General features: G+C 45.1%; 1 long non-coding RNA gene across 1 annotated transcript in view; it reads left to right on the top strand.

Annotated features, from left to right (window-relative positions):
* LOC124787818 overlaps positions 1-12,247 on the top strand; it is a 415,837-nt gene that overhangs the window by 196,854 nt on the left and 206,736 nt on the right. Inside the window, exon 2 of the long non-coding RNA XR_007016017.1 lies at positions 11,772-12,018. This is a non-coding gene — a long non-coding RNA (uncharacterized LOC124787818). The remainder of the gene's footprint in view (positions 1-11,771; positions 12,019-12,247) is intronic.

Here is a 12,247-nt window from a genome sequence, read left to right as displayed (position 1 = left end):
CTTGTTAAAACAATTTTGCCATAATCAACTTTTTGGTCAAGCGTGAGTTGTTCATCAAAATGAGTAAACTTAGCAGTTTTTTTTATGTGGGTCGAATCAGTTTCGTTACTATTTCATCTTATGGGAAGAAAAAAAAGGATCAGGACAGGAGAAGTTTTATAAAACTAAAGTAAATAAACCAGGACAGAAATGATAGAACCTGAAAAAAGTAGTATTGTGGAACGTTTCATAACAATAATAATAACGTTAAAAATTTAATCGCCGGCCGGAGTGGCCGTGCGGTTCTAGGCGCTACAGTCTGGAGCCGAGCGACCGCTACGGTCGCAGGTTCGAATCCTGCCTCGGGCATGGATGTGTGTGATGTCCTTAGGTTAGTTAGGTTTGACTAGTTCTAAGTTCTAGGCGACTGATAGACCTCAGAAGTTAAGTCGCATAGTGCTCAGAGCCATTTGAACCATTTGAAAAATTTAATCCCGTTATTCATAGATATTTGTAAATTCATTTATGAGTCGGTGCAACTATTACCTTTGATAAGTAGGTAGATTTGACGCTACTAAACACATCAAAAAAAGTTTTGCGTCACCTCGGTTCCTAGAGTTCCGGAACCTGTACAGAAAATTGGAATAGAGATGAACATAAACATCATTTCCACCCTTTTTATTTCTCATGAAAACCGCACATTCAGTGTCGTACCACCATGCAGCGAGATCTTCAGAGGTGGTGGTCCAGATTGCTCAACACACTGGTACCTCTGCTGAACCCATGAGTCTCTTGGGTAACCTTGCTTCTCCCATGCGTGTAACATGACCCCACCATCTAAGCCTGTTCGCCCTGACTGCTACATCTATAGCGTTCATTCCCAGATTTTCTTTGATTTCCTCATTGTGGGCACCCTCCTGCCATTGTTCCCATCTACTAGTACCTGCAATCCTCCTAGCTACTTTCATATCTGTAACCTCAACCGTATTGATAAGGTAACCTGAATCCACCCAGCTTTCGCTCCCATACAACAAAGTTGGTCGAAAGATTGAACGGTGCACAGATAACTTAATCTTGGTACTGACTTCCTTCTTGCAGAAGAGAGTAGATCGTAGCTGAGCACTCACTGCATTACCTTTGCTACACCTCGCTTCCAGTTCTTTCACTATGTTGCCATCCTGTGAGAATATGCATCCTAAGTACTTGAAACTGTCCACCTGTTCTAACTTTGTTCCTCCTATTTGGCACTCAATCCGTTTATATCTCTTTCCCACTGACATTACTTTCGTTTTGGAGATGCTAATCTTCACACCATAGTCCTTACATTTCTGATCTAGCTCTGAAATATTACTTTGGAAACTTTCAATCGAATCTGCCATCACAACTAAGTCATCCGCACTGCATGTGTTCACATATCTTAATCTCACCCAGCCAGTCTATTGTTTTCAACATATGATCCATATATAATATGAACAACGGTGGAGACAGGTTGCAGCCTACTCTGAACCATGAACTCAATTTACCGTCAACTCTAACTGCTGCCTGACTATCCATGTAAAGACCTTTAATTGCTTGCAAAAGTTTGCCTCCTATTCCATAATCTCGTAGAACAGACAATAACTTCCTCCTAGGAACCCGGTCATATGCCTTTTTTAGATCTATAAGGCATAGATACAATTCCCTGTACCATTCATAACACTACTCTATTATTTGCCGTAAGCTAAAGATCTGGTCCTGACAACCTCTAAGAGGCCTAAACCCACAATAATTTTCATCCAATTGGTCCTCAACTAATACTCGCACTTTACTTTCAACAATACCTGAGAAGATTTTACCCACAACGCTGATTAAAGAGATACCTCTGTAGTTGTTACAATATTTTCTGTTTCCATGTTTAAAGATTGGTGTGATTACTGCTTTTGTCCAGTCTGAAGGAACCTGTCCCGACCCCCAGGCCATTTTAATTATCCTGTATAGCCATTTAAGACCTGACATTCCACTGTATTTGATGAGTTCCGACTTAATTTCATCCACCCCAGCTACTTTATTGCACTGCAATCTATTGACCATTTTCACGACTTCCTCAAATGTGATCCTATTTCCATCATCATTCCTATCCCATTGTACATCGAAATCTGAAACATTACTGATCGTATTTTCACCTACATTGAACAGCTCTTCAAAATATTCCTCCGTCTGCCCAAGAAATCCACAGGATTCACAAGCAGTTTTCCTGACCTGTCCAAAATACTTATCATTTCCTTCTTACTTCCCTTTCGAAGACTGCTAATTACACTCCAGAATGGTTTTCCAGCAGCTTGACCCAAAGTGTCCAACCTGTTTCCAAAGTCTTCCCAAGATTTCTTCTTGGATGCTGCGATTATCTGTTTGGCTTTGTTTCTTTCTTCAACATAACTTTCTCTGTCTACCTGAGTTCTAGTATGTAGCCATTTTTGATACACCTTCTTTTTCCTTTTACAGGCTGCCTTGACTGTGTCATTCCACCAAACTGTTTGCTTAAAAAAATGGTTCAAATGGCTCTGAGCACTATGGGACTTAACATCCATGGTCATCAGTCCCCTAGAACTTAGAACTACTTAAACCTAACTAACCTAAGGACAACACAGAACACCCAGTCTTGTTTGCTTCATCCTACCTTTACACACTACTGTTCCAAGACATTCTTCAGCCACTTCTAGTACTGTCTCCCTGTACCTTGTCCATTCATTTTCCAATGACTGTTATTGAATACATTCAACTAACTCGTACCTTTCTGAGATCTTTGTTATGTGCTTGTGCCTGATTTCCTTATCCTGAAGTTTCTCCACTCTTATCCTCCTACATATGGACCTGACCTCCTGCACTTTCGGCCTCACAATACCAATTTCGGTGCAGATTAAATAATGATCAGTGTCATCAAAGAATCCCCTGAATACACGTGTGTCCCTCACAGCCTTCCTGAATTCCTGATCTGTTATTATATAGTCAATGACAGATCTGGTTTCCCTGCCTTCCCAAGTATACCGGTGAATGCTCTTATGTTTAAAAAAGGAGTTTGTGATTACTAAGCCCATACTGGCACAGAAATCCAAGAGTTGTTTCCCGTTCCTGTTGGCCTCCATATCCTCTCCAAATTTACCCATAACCTTTTCATACCCTTTCTGTTCGATTTCCAATCCTGGCATTAAAATCACCCATGAGCAGAACACTGTCCTTGTCCTTTACTCTAACAACTACATCACTGAGTGCATCATAAAAACTATCCATCTTATCTTGATCTGTCCCTTCACAATGCGAATATACTGACACAATCCTAATTTTCTTGCTAGACACTGTCAAATCTATCCACATCAGTCGTTCGTTTACATACCTTATTGCAACTATGGTGGGTTCCATTTCTTTCCTGATGTAAAGCCCTACACCCCATTGTGCTATTCCTGCTTTGGCTCCTGACAGGTAGACCTTGTATTCTCCCACTTCCTCTTCTTTCTCACCCCTTACCCGAATGTCACTAACAGCTAAAACATCCAGCCCCATCTTACTTGCAGCCTCTGCCAGCTCTACCTTCTTCCCAGAGTAACCCCCATTGATATTAATAGCTCCCCATCTCATTACCATTTGTTTGCCGAGTCGTATCTTAGGAGTCCCTGGTTTGTCAGTCAGAGGTGGGACGCCGTCACCTCCAAAGGTCCGAGGCATTTGAATTCACATATTCTTACAGTTCAAGCTTATATCAATTCTTATATTAATTCTTACATATTATTATTATGTTTATTCTTCAGGAAGATTTGGTGTGTCCCCTGATACCGAACGTACAAACATTCGAAACAGAAATTGCTAACATCATGAGTATCGCGCGAAGCCAAATTTCTTACAGTGACATTTCTTCGTGTGAATCTCACTCGGGAAAGAAATATCGTTAACGTTGTTGAAGATTTCACGCTTAACAATAGTTTCCCTGCAAACCATGCATAACGGATCATTTTTCCGAAAACTGGCGCTTGTACTTGATTGTGAATCAAGATACACTACAGGGATATCACCGTAAACACTTCAAAATAATTTTCTCGTTCATTTACAGCTTTTAAATTCGTTCAGCAGACAGACAATTAGTAGACGAATAACTACAACAGTGTTTCATCATACACTGGAAAACATTCGTATAGTAATCTTCTGCGACATGAGTAGATAATTGAAAACAGAAAATCAGTACAGTAATCGAGTTTCGAACATGGGGCGCAGGCGTCTAATGCCGTGAAGCTAGCCACTGTACCACCGCTTCGGTTAAACTTGCACTAAAAGACAGATAAAGTACCTCGAAAACTTTGACTGTCGTTTTCTCAGAAACGGTCGAGTATCTGCTGATAAGCCGAGACGCGTGCTCACTTGTTTTCACCCCTCTTTCACTGAGCAAATTTTCTGGGAAATCGTGTGATGGCACTTGCCGTGTCCTCCTCTTTAGTAGTGAATAATATGTCTCATTACTATTAAATTAATGGCTTGTTTTTCTGTTACGTAATAATTGTGCTGTAACTCATTTAGTTATTCGTAGATACATTGATGGTCTCTGCTGTGACTTGGCAAGACAGCCAAGCCACTATGAGGAAGCCGAAAGGCAAGCGTTTAAGCTCACGCAGGCTGGCGTGAGGTCTGGAACAGTTAAAGGGATTGAGACTGGCAAATAAAGTACGTAGCTGATGGAATACTTAACTTTAATTCATAATTGGTGTACATCGGTCTGACGGTACATGCATCACAAGATAAATAGCAAATGATAATGGCGCCTTGCTAGGTCGTAGCAAATGACGTAGCTGAAGGCTATGCTAACTATCGTCTCGGCAAATGAGAGCGTAATTTGTCAGTGAACTATCTCAAGCAAAGTCGGCTGTACAACTGGGACGAGTGCTAGGAAGTGTCTCTAGACCTGCCGTGTGGCGGCGCTCGGTCTGCAATCACTGACAGTGGCGACACGGGGGTCCGTCGTATACTAGCGGACCGCGGCCGATTTAAAGGCTACCAGCTAGCAAGTGTGGTGTCTGGCGGTGACACCACAGTCTCTTTTCAACTATGATAATTCATTACATCACAGTGAGTGAAAAGATGCAGTCTGGTGGGAACATGAAGAGAGAGCGGCATGAAATAGCACAAGAACTAAGTCGCTGTTCTAAGGACTGAGTTTTCTTCGTATTTTACTAGCACTGTCAATTAATTTAAAAAAAATGGTTCAAATGGCTCTGAGCACTATGGGACGTAACTTCTGAGGTCATCAGTACCCTAGAACTTAGAACTACTTAAACCTAACTAACCTAAGGCCATCACACACAGCCATGCCCGAGGCAGGATTCGAATCTGCGACCGTTTCGGTCACGCGGTTCCAGACTGAAGCGCCTAGAACCACTCGGCCACATCGGCCGGCCAGGGCACATGTTTAGGGTGCCGTGACTGTGTGGTGAAATATATTGCGAAGCAGCTATCAACCACTATACTGATGAAATATTTAAACCACTCGATTTTAACCTAATATATTGAACTGATCGCCATTTTTACATGGAAACCGAAAAGCCTTCTTCCACGACGTGTTGCAAAAGAAAACGACAGCGTAAACGTAGCACGCAACGGGAAATAAGAGCTACAAACAAAATACCTTTACCGGCTTTCAAAGTTATCACCATTAACACAATCCTGTCATCGGCTGTAAGGCTGCTGGTAACTGTCAGCAAACGCTTCTTGTGGAATCATTCGAAGCACCGTAGTCACGCGTTGTTGGATAAGTGCAACGCCTGCGAGTGTTCGTGAACAATAGTGTGGACACTGTCCTTATTGGTCTTCAACTCTTCGGCTCTCATTCTCGAGGTTATTCGCCGATTATCTACAAGTATCTGGGATTGTGCATGATGACACGAACACGGCTGATCCCCGCCACCTTCCTTTCCGTCACGAAAGCGTTTAAGCTTCACAAACACAATCACATTTTTACTCGCTACATCAACACCGTACTCTTGCACTAACATGCCAGGAGTCTTCGTCGTCGTTTTCCCTATCTGGAAGCAAAATTTCATATTAACTCGTTCCTCCATTTTGCGCTCTATTTTACAGTGACACGAGTGCGACAGATGCTTGCGGATGATAGGCGGCTGTCTTCTAGTATGAGGGCAGAAGAGTTGAAGATAAACAAAGACAGTGTAAGCACTAGTGTTCATGAAGTTTTGCAGACGTTACGGGAGCCCAACAACACAGGCTCCTATGACTCTTTACCATTGACGATAAAATCTTCTGACTCATTAACCCGCGTCATAATCCTCTTCAGATTTATTCAATGTTCTACATTTCAACCCCTCCACTGGAGTCAATGGATGACTGAACACGGTCGAAAGGCAGTAACACGTCCAATTAAAAATGCTATTTTCCAGCGCTTTTTTCGGTGAAGTGGTTTTACAGGGCAAAAAACCTTTAGGCTGCTGCTCACTGGCCGCCATCATTGGGTAAATAGTGAAAGCAGATATGAAAAAGACGGGGAAACCGAAATATTATTGTTCCTGTACCACCTAGGTTGCTTTCTGATATTTCCCGCTCTCCGTGGCTCGTTATTTATTTTTGTGATAGCAAGAAGCCACGAGGACGGAAGCGTGTAGATGTCAACTGTATTGAAATTGTACTTGTTCTTCGATATTTCAAGGTGCAAGGAGTTCCTTTCTATAAATATTACTTTCTATGGGTAGCAATCGTATGTACTTAATATCCATGACCTGATCACATTCTCACTGGCGCTCTGCTAGCACTGGTTTTACGTTTTGTCCTTAATATGTGCGGAATTCGTGTTAGGTAGTGTGTAATTCTGTTGACTTTCGAGTTTCGCCTATACATTGCACAACCACACGTCACTTCATGTACCTCCACAGCGTGAGGGATGCTTCGCACGTCCCTCGTAGGCTGGAAGAAGTCTTTTACCTTTTGTTGACTAAAACAAGTAATCTGTATATCATTTTTCCGAAGGTTTCTGCCTATGCAATAGGTTACTATAGTGACAAAAAATAACCTTACAGAGGTCCCTCGTTACTCTTGTTTAAATTATTGTTATTACCTCCTCGTTTGAAAGCTTTGTTTATGGATAGCTCAACATAGCCGTTGGCTATAAGAGTTTCTCTAAAAAAATCTAGTTCTGATGGCAAACTCTCATTATCACTAATGCCGCGGATACAAGGGTATTAAGACTGTCGTACTTCTCGGCTTGGCAGTGGTGCGAGGTGGCATCTGAATACCTATTTGTATTGTTAGGCTTCATATTAACTCCGAGCCGTACGTTACTGCCAGCTCTTTTGCAGATCAACAGTACCGAGAACATGAGGCCGGCTTCAATCTTCATTTCCATACTGAAGTTGATTTCCGGATGAACATACAGAAAACAGTAAAATTTATGTAGTTTCTCCCTAGTGTGTGGCCATACAACAAACGTGTCATCCATATAGCGAAGCCAGAAACAGGGTTTTAGTTCCGCAATACTTAATACCTTTCGTTCGAATGTTCCCTAAAAGTGTCAGCTGTTACGCGCTACAAATGAGAGCCCGTAACAACCCACTCACATCGTTCATGAAATTCTTGTTTACACCTATTCTCCGTCCGGACAGGCACTGAAAGACCCAGCGGTACCGACCCACCGCCGTGTCATCCTCACAGCCAAGGGGCGTCACTGGTTGTGGACACGGAGGGCCATGTGGTCAGCACACCGCTCTCCCTGCCGTCGTCAGTTTTCGTGACCGGTGCCGCTACTTCTCAGTCAAGTAGCTCCCCAGTTTGCCTCACAAGGGCTGAGCGCTCCCCACTTGCCGACAGCGCTCGGCAGACTGGATGGTCACCCATCCAAGTGCCAGCCCAGCCCGAGGTTGCTTAACTTCGGTGATCTGACGGGAACCGGTGATACCACCACGGCAAGGGCGTTGGTTCGGAAACCAATCAGTGGACATAAATATGGAGTGTGTCCACGATTCGCCTTTACTCTGCTGGAGACAGTTTCAACGAGCTGTCTGAATGTCTGTAAACGAACTACAACCGATTCTTCCGCAAGAGCAGAAACCAGGAAAGGTAGTGATGTTGGACTCTGGGGTCTGCAGCGCCGTCCATAAATCCGTAAGAGTTCGAGGGAACGGAGACCTCTTCTGAACAGCAAGCTGCTATGCATCGCAGATATGCTCAATAATGTTCATTCCTAGGGAGTTTGATAGCCAGCGGAAGTATTTTATACTAAGAATAGTATTTCTAGAGCCAATCTGTAGCAATTCTGGACGTGTGGGGTGTCGCATTGTCCTGCTGGAATTGCCCAAATCCGTGGGAATGCACAATGGACATGAATGGATGCAGCTGATCACACGGGATGCTTACGTACGAGTCACCTATCAGAGTCGTATTTAGACGTGTCAGAGCTCCCATATCACTCCTACTGCACACGTCCCACGTCATTACAGAGGCTCCACCAGCTTGAATAGCCCCGGCTAGCATGCAGGGTTCATGGATTAATAAAGTTGTCCCAGGCGAAACATAAACCTTTGTGTCGTGCAATCATCAAGGGTACACGAGTGCGCCTTCGGCTCCGAAAGCCCATATCGATGATATTTTGTTGAATAGTTCGCACGCTGACACTTGTTGATGGTCCTCCATTGAAATCTGCAACAATTTCCGGAAGGGCTGCACTTCTGTCACATTGAACGATTCTCTTTAATCATTGTTGGTCCCTCTCTTGCAGGATCTTTTTCCTGCCGCAGCGATGTTCGGCGTGTGATGTTTTACCGTATTCCTGATATCCACGGTACACTCGTGAAATGGTCGTACGGAAAAGTCCCCACTTCGTCGCTAGCTTGAAGATGGTGTGTCCTATCGCTCGTGCGCCAGCTATAGCACCACTCATCCTACATATCTACCACTCGGTACCGGTCGAGACTCTGGGCAGGCCAGTCCACAAACGGCTGCCTGACGGAATTTTGTTTAAGACCGAGTGTGTTGTCATGCTGATACAAACCATCATCGACTCAGAATTGTTCCTCTGTTGTAAGCATTGCACAATGCTCTAAAATGGATTCATATCCTTCCGCACTTAGCGTTTTCTTAAGTGCAATACGGGGACCACACCCTAACCTCTATTGCGTAACACTATGTCCTCCGTAGATCACTGTTGGCCCTACACAAGATGGCAGGCAACGTTCTCCAGGAACTCGCGAACGCAAACCCTTCCATCGGATTGCCGCAGGGTATAGCGTGATTCATAGCTCCAATTCGCTCATTGCAGTCATCCACTGGGTGGCGTCGCTCTTAACAGTGCTTCAAGCGTCGTTTCGCACTTACTACAGATATGTGTGACTTATAATGAGCTGCTCAAGCACTGTACTTTATTCTTTTTAAGTTCCTACGCACGGTGACTCTGTTACCAGACTGTTAGTAGCAGTTTAGAGCTCACGAGTAATTATTTCCACTGATTTCATGCAATGTTTTGCAACCATCCTGCGCAGTGCTCCACGGTGTCTGTACGCCAGTACATAAGGCTTCGTTTACCTATGTTAGATACTTCAAGTATCCATTCCACCGTCAAACTGTGGACTTTGATAGGTTTGGAATCGTTGAAGTGCCTCTATGTGATTGTTACTCAGATGACATCCAGTGTAATGTCCTTAGATTAGTTAGGTTTAAGTAGTTCTAAGTTCTAGGGGACTGATGACCATAGATGTTAAGTCCCATAGTGCTCAGAGACATTTGAACCAATTGACATCCAGTGACTATCCCACGTTCGAAGCTCTCTTGACCCACGCAGTCTGCTGGTGCTACTTCTCCCTAATGCTCGCCGCCTCCATTTACACAGAAGCGCCAAAGAAAGTGGTATAGGGGTGCGTATTTAATCACAGAGATATGTAAACAGGCAGAATACGGCGCTGCGGTCGGCAACACCTATGTAAGACAACAAATGTCTGGTGCAGTTGTTAGATCGGTTACTGCTGCTACAATGGCAGGTTATCATGATTTAAGTGAGTTTGAACGTGGTGCTATAATCGGCGCACGAGCGATGGGACACAGAATCACTTAGCTAGCGACGAAGTGGGGATTTTCCCGTGCGACCATTTCACGACTGTACCGTGGATATAAGGAATCCGGTAAAACATCACATCTCCAACATCGTTGCGGCAGAAAAAAGTTCCTGCAAGAACGGGGCCAAAGACTATCGACGAGAATCGTGCAACGTGACAGAAGCGCAACCCTTCAGGAAATTGCTTCAGATTTCATTTCTGGGCCATCAACAACTGTCAGCGTGCGAACCATTAAACGAAACATAATCGATATGGGCTTCCGGAGCCGAAGGCCCAGTCGTGAGCCTTTGATGACTACACGACTCAAAGCTTTTCGCCTCGCCTGGGCCCGTCAACAACGACATTGTCCTGTTGGTGACTGGAAACATGTTGCCTGATCGGACGAGTCTCGTTTCGAATTGTATCACGCGGACGGACGTGTATGCATATGGAGACAACTTTATTAATCCATGAACCCTGCATGCTAGCCGGGGCTATTCAAGCTGGTGGAGCCTCTGTAATGACGTGGGACGTGTGCAGTAGGAGTGATATGGGAGCTCTGACACGTCTAAATACGACTCTGATAGGTGACTCGTACGTAAGCATCCCGTGTGATCAGCTGCATCCTTTCGTGTCCATTGTGCATTCCGACGGACTTGGGCAATTCCAGGAGGACAATGCGACACAGAATTGCTACAGAGTAGCTCCAGAAGCTCTCTTCTGAATTTAAACACTTCCGCTGGCCATCAAACTCCCTAGACATGAACATTACTGAGCATATCTGGGATGCCCAGCAGCGTGCTGTTCAGAAGAGATTTCCATCCCGTCGTACTGTTACGGATGTATGGACAGCGCTGCAAGATTCATGATGTCAGTTCCCTCCAGCACTACTTCAGGTATTAGTCGAGTCCATGCCACGTCGTGTTGCGGCACTTCCTCGTGCTCGCGGGGGCCTTACACGATATTGTGCATGTGTACCAGTTTCTTTGGCTCCTTAGTGTATAATGGGCTGTCCCACTTTCGTAACTCCTTGTGATAGGTTCCGCATTGCGTAACTGTGTACGGATATTTTTTTTCGGTTTTAATTAACTCGATTGCACGCATAATTCGATGGAGACGCATATATCTCGAGCAAATTTACCTCCAGTGATCTCAGTTGTATCTGCTACCACGAAAGTCAACAGCTATCCGCGGCGAGAGAGGAAGATAGACAACCACAGGAAATAACCTTGGTTGATACAAAAACAATATATTTTGGTTTCCCCCTCTCTTTCAGTACCTGCTTCCAATATTTACCCAGTGACGACCCACCAATAACAGACTGAAAATTTTTATTCAGTACTCCCTTCTCTGTAAAATCATTGTGGAATAGCCTTTCGCAAGTAAACGCAGGACAGTCTTTCGACAGCGTTCAGACTTCAAGGGACATCAGTCGAGCCCCAAAGAAGACATCAGCAGAGGGATCGCAACGTAGAGTACTGTAGAAGTCTGAAGAGGAGTACGTCGCTCCCTGATGACTCGTAAGGTTTTACCACCTGTAACAGGTGCGGTTGCACAGCTACTTTGGTACAGAGCTGCCCTTAAAACATGCACAGACGAAGGAGCAGCTGACATCTATTCTGGTACGCCACACATTCGAGTACAAAAGTCACGTTCCGGCCAGACAGCAGGTGGACTCGAGCCACGGTAAGTACGCTCGCCTCAGCCACTCGCGAGTAGCGCGCCCTGACTGCCGCGTGCCCACAGCGCAGGAGGAGCTGCGCTCGATGGCGATCCGCGAGGCGGCGCGCATGTACCTGCACCACCCGTCGTCGTACTACCTGTCGGCGGGCCCGTACCTGCCGCACACGGCCATGTACCCGGCGCACACGCCGCCCGCCGTCTTCCCGCCGCCGCTGCACATGGGGCCGCCGCTGCCCTTCGCCGTACCGCCGTCGCCCGAGTCTCCGCCGCAGTCGCGACCGCCCACCATGTAGCCAGCCGGCGCAGCACAGTGAGTACCCACTCTGTACTTATACCACTTTTCGTGCACGACAGATCTCTGCTCTTCCCAGCCAAAACCCAGCGTTTTAGCACTGGCGCTGTGTGGTTCCCAATGGGGAATATTGGGGAGGGGTTTCCAGGACTGTCAATCAGACAATCAAGGAAATCGTCAAAAAATCATGCTCCGAACCTAGGTTCTGGAACTACTCTGCCTGACGGAGGTAGTTCCCAAACACATG

The sequence above is a fragment of the Schistocerca piceifrons genome, chromosome 1 (assembly GCF_021461385.2).
Source record: "Schistocerca piceifrons isolate TAMUIC-IGC-003096 chromosome 1, iqSchPice1.1, whole genome shotgun sequence".
In the NCBI taxonomy this organism is placed as follows: Eukaryota; Metazoa; Arthropoda; class Insecta; order Orthoptera; family Acrididae; genus Schistocerca; species Schistocerca piceifrons.
Note: the sequence above shows the minus strand (reverse complement) of the source record. Positions and strands in the feature narration are given on the sequence as shown.